This window comes from Alexandromys fortis, unplaced genomic scaffold (assembly GCF_014885135.2).
Source record: "Alexandromys fortis isolate MF-2015 unplaced genomic scaffold, M_Fortis_MF-2015_v1.1 scaffold_50, whole genome shotgun sequence".
NCBI lineage: Eukaryota > Metazoa > Chordata > Mammalia > Rodentia > Cricetidae > Alexandromys > Alexandromys fortis.
Genome location: NW_026067932.1, coordinates 7,309,967 through 7,317,826, shown reverse-complemented (window position 1 = coordinate 7,317,826; position 7,860 = coordinate 7,309,967). Strand labels below are relative to the sequence as shown.

General features: G+C 46.0%; 1 protein-coding gene and 1 non-coding gene across 9 annotated transcripts in view; one reads left to right on the top strand and one right to left on the bottom strand.

Moving 5' to 3' along the window:
* Positions 1 to 807: 807 nt before the first annotated feature.
* On the top strand, positions 808 to 880 carry Trnak-cuu (transfer RNA lysine (anticodon CUU)). Its single transcript has one exon. It is a non-coding gene; the product is annotated as a tRNA-Lys (tRNA).
* Positions 881 to 4,846: 3,966 nt separating this feature from the next.
* Ano4 (anoctamin 4) overlaps positions 4,847 to 7,860 on the bottom strand; it is a 320,118-nt gene continuing 317,104 nt past the window's right edge. For all 8 annotated transcript variants that reach the window (XM_050145810.1, XM_050145811.1, XM_050145812.1 and 5 more), the window contains one exon: positions 4,847 to 5,639. The gene's annotated coding sequence lies outside the window, so the exon portion shown is untranslated. The remainder of the gene's footprint in view (positions 5,640 to 7,860) is intronic.

The window sequence follows — 7,860 nt, the reverse complement described above, 5'->3', positions numbered from 1 at the left end:
TTAAAACCCTTTTAAAATTTGCGACAAATCTAAATATGGCTGAGATGTTGGCATATTATAATATAAAGTGAATAATCTTTTCTTGGTTATAATGAGCCACAAAAACCTTAAAGGAAGGAAAAGATCATACAAGTTGTCTGTCACTATCTTTTGCTGCTGACATATGTCTTTGAATTTGTCCTTAATTCTATTTAATGACGACATAGGCATTGGGCCGCCTACCTCACAGCCATGGTATGAGCGCGAAGGATCAGAGCTTTGACATAATAGGACTTTATTAATTCAAATCATTTGGGGCAAAAGCAATTCACTATCTCTTTTTCTAACTAAGAAGAATCTGAACTATCATGATTTAGAGAAATAAACCAACCTTCCGTAAAGATAGGCGACCATAGGACTAAGACGCATTTGAGGATCCTTGGGGTTATCCCAACAGGGAGACTGTAAACCTTAAAGAAAGGCGTAGCTCAGTCCTGCTCACTCTACAGAGAAGAAAACTCTAGAGTGGAGAGATGAAGCAGCCCAGATGTGTGTTTATTCAGATGACGACTCGTTTGCACCGCCCTTCTTTCTTCCTCTTGAGACTAGTAGTTGCGAACAGGGGCCACTGTGCTCCTCTGGGGACGTATGGAGAATTTAAGTGGTCACAGTGACATCAGAGTGCCAGTGTCACACAGGGAGTTAAATTTGGGAAAGCTTGTTGAATTAGGAGTGGAGGGGCTGCGTCCCCGGCACCCGGCCGCCCGCATGGCTAGCTTATGCCCAGAAATAATTACACGGAAACTGTATTCTTTCAAACACTGCCTGGCCCGGCTAGCTCAGTCGGTAGAGCATGAGACTCTTAATCTCAGGGTCGTGGGTTCGAGCCCCACGTTGGGCGCCATCTGTTGAAACAGGAGCGGTGGCAGGGCTGCGTCCCCAGCACCCGGCCGCCCGCATGGCTAGCTTATGCCCAGAAATAATTACACGGAAACTGTATTCTTTCAAACACTGCCTGGCCCGGATAGTTCCAGTTCCTTATGGCTAGCTCTTACATATTGTTCTAACCCATTTCTAATATTCTGTGTAGCCCACGAGCTGGCTTACCAGGAAGGATCTTAACCTGCGTCTGTCTGGAGCGGGAGAACCATGGCGACTCCTCACACAGCTTCTTTTTCCCAGCATTCTCCTCTGTCTACTCCGCCTACCTAATTTTCTATCCAATAAAATGGGCCAAGGCAGTTTCTTTATTAATAAGAAATCACTCCCACATGGACTGGGCGGGCTGTGGCGATCGCTGAAGTGGCTAATGGCAGGCAGACGGGACTCTGTGGCGATCGCGTTGGGTGCCGCGTTCGCGTCCCGAGCCGCGCCGCTGCGGGCGGGGAAATCGGCAGCCTGTGTGCCTGACCTGCTGCGGACACAGCGGGTCTAAGGAGCGGGTGCGGTGCCCCACGATGGGCGGCCAAAAGCTGCTTAAGATCCCACAGGATAGGGCGGCTTTCCTTTCCCCACCAAAGAAAACAGTTGGCAGAAGAGATGATAAACACCATGGACGCTAACACTGATGCTCTGTAGACATCAACAACTGGACGTTTCTCTCTGAAAACACCATGAGCTTGCGGATATTGTCATGCTGGATAGTGACCACACAGTTTCAGAGAAGTCTGAAGATGTTAAGACATTATCGCAAATAGGGGGCATTTAGTCCAGTCTTAGGCTACCTCAGCTTCTCCACGTGGTGTCTAATTTGGTCACATACCGGGATGGTCTGAAGACACACTAGGACGATATGAGATGCATGGCGGTTAAGGTCTCCTAATTTCATTTCATTTATGACAAGCCCAGGGCATGCGGTTTGCTTCGGTAGATGAGGGAGCATCTGAGGAACATGTGCAGGACCCTCGGCTTCTTCTTTGCACCACTAAAACCCCAGCCACCTGAGTGCATGAGTAAGAATGCCCTTAATGCATTTAGAATTAACCTTTGTACCATGCCTGTGAAATTTTGGGGTAAGTTGAATATTTCTACATAAAATATGGTTACAAGTCCTTTGAATTAACTGATTAAAATTTCCATAAAAATCTTTGTGGTTGTCTATTCTTGGAATAAGTGTCTGACTGAATATAAGGAGTGTTACCCGCCTTTATTATTCCTGCCCTATTTATTCCATAAAGGACTCTCTCGAACTAAATGCTGTGTATAAATCAGAGAACTGAAAGCAAATGACCTTGAACAATTTTGTCTTTGAGGACCATTTTATATTTTCATGAACGACCATACTTGAAGGCAGAAATGCTATGGTTTACATGTTGGCTGACTATACCTCAAACAGCCATGGCTGAAAGCTTGGCCCGCAGGGCGGCAATACCTAGGGAATGTCTGAGTCTGCTGGAAGTGGGGTCTGAAGCAGGTCTTCATATCACAGGCAGCGATGCCCTCCGATGTGACTGCTGAATGCCGCTCGTCTCTGCTGCACTCACGGTCTGGCCGCTTCTCCCATGTTCCACTCATGATGAGCCAGCTTCGGCAGAGTCGGAAGCACAGGGCCACTTCAGCGGTGCCATGAACTTTGAGATCTGCCCAACCTTTGAAAAGACTGAGTTGACTCAGATCCACCCCATCAGCGATCTGCTGGGGCAGGCGATGGGGCCCTTCCTGTGGACCCAAAGCAGAGTTTTTAGGAGAAATTGCCACTGGGTCTCTTCTCTGACCCTTTGCTCCTTAATTGCTTACAGAAACAAGGAGTGACCATCCCCCAGTTTGAGTGAGGGACTAGTCCTCAGACTGAGTGACAAGCACGGGCTTTCTCCATTTGGGGGCCACTGCTTGAAAGCTGTAGACACCACCACCTGGGGCACATTACCTTTCTGATCTCCATCACTCCACCCTAGCCTCGCTCGCCCCTCATCCCTCACACCTGGGAAAGCCCACCCTGCCACGAGGTTGTCGAACTGCCTGGGGGAGCTCTCTGTAATAGGGCATGTGATCAGTCCTTGAATTTTTACAGGTTTCTGTTCAGAAGTCACCCTCCAAGTGAGGTATTTGCTGGTCTCTACTCTTTCTAGCCACTTCCCCTCTTTAGCCTTCATTGGTCACTGTGGTACCCAACTTTCTCTTTCTATAGCAAATACCCAGGTTAAATAAGAGGCGTGTTTTGCTGCACAGATTTCAGTCCATGTTTTGGGCCTGTGTCAAGGCAAGATATCATAGCTGGAAGTCCACAGTCAAGCAAGCTGTCCTTCTCATGATGGAGAGGAAGCATGGGTGTGTGCGTGTGTGTATGTGTATGTGCCTATGTGTGTATGTGCATATGTGCATGTGTGTCTATATTGGCTTGTGTGTGTGTGTGTGTGTGTGTGTGTGCTGGTTTCTAACAATACTCTCTTCAAGAACACACTGCCTAGTAGGAGCCACTGTGGTGGGACAGATGGTAGGAACCACACAGGGGACACCTGCAGGCCTGTCACCTCTGCAAAGTCACTTGTGACTGACCATGCCCCCAGATTCAGCAGGCAGGCTTGTTATAAGACACTAGATATTAAAACCTCAAATAATCCACTTAAAAAATGGAATACAGATAGAAATAGAAAATTCTTAATAGAGAAATCTCAAATGGCAGAGAAAGACTTAAAGAAATGTCCAACATTCCAGCCATCAGGGAAATCCAAATCAAGTGACTCTGGGATTCCATCTCAACACCTGTCAGAATGGTTAGGATCAATAACACAAGTGACAGCTCATGTTGGAGAGGATTTGGAGTGTGGAGGGAGTACAAACTTGAACGACCACCATGGAAATCAATATGGCGATTTATCAGAAAGATGAGAGTTGGTTTATTTCAAGACCCAGCTATACCACCGTTGAGCATATACCCAAAGGATGCTTCATCCTACCACAGGGACCCTTGCTCAACCATGTTCATTGCTGCTCTATTCATAATAGCCAGAAATCGCAAACAAGACAAGCCAACAGAAAAATAAAAGGGCCCTAGAAGCAGGTTCAAGAATCAGAGACTCATTTACACATTTGGGAGTTTCCTAAAAGTACTGAAAAAGCTGAGAAACACTCCATTGTGTAAATGTACCACATTTTCTTTATCCGTTGTTCTGTTGAGGTACATGTAAGTTACTTAATGCCATCCTTATGGGACCCTAGGGACTTGTACTACTGAAAACAAGTGAGTCCAACTCCTGAATTTCCATGGCATCCTCATTCTGTCTTGCCAGGTTATCTGTCTTTCTGCACGGTTGCTTCCCTGTTTACTGTTCTATCATTCTGTTGCAAATGGTGGCTTCCTCAGCAGTGGCCAAACCCTTGGACCATCCAAGCTTGAAATTTCAAACTCTGAAGCAGTCAGTGATCTAAATAAAAATAAATAAATGAATAAACAAATGAATTCTTTATAAATACCCAGTCTTAAGTATTTTTGTTACAGAACTGTGGACTGGTACAATTTGAGCACATAAATTTGACATAGCAATATGATTATAACAAATGTTGCACACCGCAAACACACACAGTGCAAACAAATTTAAAAGATTCTGCATCTCTGGAGGAAGAGTAATTAAAACGTATTTCTCTCCGTGTCTGCTCAACTCCCCAGACAGGTGGTTCTTCAAAATTAGTGCAATATAGTCTAGCAGGCAGGGACATAGACACGCTCTCAGTATTGGTGAGTACACTTTCTGGCTCCCCGCCATACTATGCTGGTGTACCCCAAGAAAGATGGGCAGGGAAGAAAAACACAATTGGAGCGATACGCAAGTAGCATGGCAGAAGCAAGAAGGCTTGCATTAAAAATTGCACGGCGCGATCCCTCTTATTCCAGAAGGAGAAAACACAACAGGCGTTCAGAGGAGCCAGCTGAAAATATTCCAGGTGCATAAATTTATTTTAAACTTTATTGTATCACATTATACAAGCATTAAACATGGCTTCGTGTTGGTGACTGTTTAAATGTGAAAATTCATCATTCATGTCAGTAGTTTTTGGCTATTTACAAGGAAGGAACTCCTATGTACTTTATATATCTCTGCATTTGTATGTACATATGTAGGAATACGTGACTATACATATGTACACACAGAAATACATCTATGGCCACACACATAGCTATAGATATGTCATAGAGAATCATCTCCTCAGAAAGATCTGAACTTAAAAAAAAAAGAACGAAAGGTTGTAAACAGGGTCTTGTCTGTGTCATTTGGTGACGTAGAATTAGGACATGATGACATTCTAGGAATGTGTCCAGGTGTCCAAATACCCTTTTTTTAAAGCCCAGTGTCTGTAAAATTCACATGGGATCGAATGCAAAAAAGATAGCAAACAGGCTGGAAAAACAGGCCCAATATACAAGTTCCCCCTTGGTTTTTAAAAACTTTGAGAATGTTAACTGCCCATAATGTGCATGCTCGCTTGGTCAAGAATGGTCTATGGATAGATAGCAATTCTGTGCTGGACTGACTGCAGCGTGATTTCACGACAGCGGGACTCCACCTCGGTCCTCCCCTGACTGCCGCCCTGTCTGCGGCTGCATGGCGGTGTCTTGCAGCATGCACTGCGGGTGCATCGCTAGTCATTCACGTGCATGTGCTTTTGCACCGCTGGGAGAAGTGAACGAGATTCAGGACTTTAGCCTGGAGCTCAACCGTCACCTGGAAAGAGAAGAGGCATCAGGATGGAACACACCTAGGCCATCTCTACATCACGGTGTGCAATAGTTCGAGTACTCACTGTGTGCTGAAGGCATGCCAGGAATTCGGAACCCCAAAGGGAGTAAGGGAAGGGACAGACAATACAGTTGCTTTAGGGCAAGTGAGTCAGAAAGACAATCTGAAGTAACAGAAATCCTGCTGACCTTTGTGGGAATACAGACAGACAGAGACCGTGCTTCCAAATAAGGATGAGAAGCAGGCAGAAAGCAGGATGTGGTGGAGAAGGCAGAGATGCTCCCAGCATGTGTCGCTCACCTTGCAGCCCCGCCTGGCCTCTAAGGACAATGCCATGCACCTATGACCACCGGAACTATCTATCAGGAGCAGTTCTCCATGGAGATGTCTGCTTTCCACCCCATCCAAAGATCTTGGCTACACCCAGCCTTCCTTCCCCAAAGAAGGCCCAGGGAGGTGATCAGATCGAGCCAGGGGCTCTGAGGGTAGAACGTATGCCCAAATCCCAGAAAGCTAAAACCCAGAACGTCTCACCCCCTTCTCCACCTTAGCACACACAGAAAGTGAAAGGCGGAGATGGAATCCAAAGGCGACAACACGGTGCTTACTGGTAACACACATGCTGGAGACGCTATGGCGTGTTACTGCTTGGTAAATGCCACCTGGGGAGCGCCTCATTTGAGTTCCATATTAGATTAGTTCAACAGGTAGACGTCTGAAAGGTCAATAATTTTACCACAGCCACAGCCAAAGAGTAAATATCGGGAATGGCAGAATTAGTTAGTTTCTCATAAGCCTGTCTCTCTTGCACCTAGAGTACAAGGTGGGAGTTCAGTTGTTTATTCCTGCAGGATTTGGGTCTCTCTTATCTCCTCCAAGTCCAGCTTCTTATCAAAGCCGTGATAGCCGTGGAACTGTCAACAGGCAGCAAGGGTGCTGTACACAACTCTGCTATCAATGATATGCATCTCTGCAGAGAGATGTTGCCTCTTAGCCAACAGGAAATGCCTTTCCTCTGCATCTCAGCTTTCCTTTGGAGGCAGAATTTGAAAAAATAAAATTCAAAGGTTTTGCACAAATAAAGAAGAAGACATTAAAAAACACCAAAGGCCAAAGACTCCTCTGCCTCCCTAACATGAGCCTCATGGACTATGAGGACAGAGGGTCATCTAAACAGTTTATTACAGAGGGAGCATGGCTCAGGGAAATCAGGGTGCTTGTCAAAGACTTGATAGAAAGTTTCAGAACTTTCTGATAGGATGTGTAGGGGTTTTGCTGAGTTTCCAGACAATGTATACAGCTTCAGCCTATTTGACTTTTATTATCGAATTATACCGATCAGGTGCCATGTGCCTCCCGCTAGATAATTGGGAGCATGAAAATTCCAACCGACAATGAGGTTACTACTGTGCTGTGAAAGCCTGCAGACAGCTTTTGAGGATCACAGATTAACAGTACAAATCGGTCTATCTCTTAGCACATAGCATCAATGGTCATGACCAGAGGAGTTTAGGAGTTAAGTCTCAAAGGGCTGGGAGGTCTGGGAAACCTCTTGGAGGGTGTGGCATGATACAAAAAGATATCTGGAAAACATGAGTGGGTGATGAAGGGAAGTCCACGGGCGGCGGGGGCGGGGGGAGGGTGTGTGTCGGGTTGCACCGATTAGGGAAACAAGCTGGCTTGGGGAGCATCTAAGAGGCTTATTTTAACCCTTGCTGGGGGATATTATTTTCAGGCGTGTGACTTTTGTTTACGCTGCATTTGTTTAACTCTGAAGCTGTGTTACTGTGTCTGTCTAAAACACCTGATGGTTTTAATAGAGAACTGAATAGTCAATAGCAAGGCAGGAGCAAGGAAAGGCGGAGCTAGCGGGCAGAGAGGATAGACAGGAGAAATCTGGGTGGGGAGAGAAGGAGCAATAAGAGAACAAAGGTAGGAGGACATCAAGGGACAGCCACCCAGCTACACACAGCAAGCCAAGGAGAAAGAAGTAAAGAACGGTATACAGGAAAAGCCCAGAGGCAAAAGGTACCTGGGATAACTTAAGAAAAGTTGGCAAGGTCAATGGCAAGGGGTTTTGATCCTACTTCATGTTCTGGCTTGATGGGAGCCTAGCCAGTTTGGATGTTCACCTTCCTAGACATAGACGGAGGGGGGAGGACCTTGGACTTTCCACAGGGCAGGGAACCATGACTGCTCTTTGGAT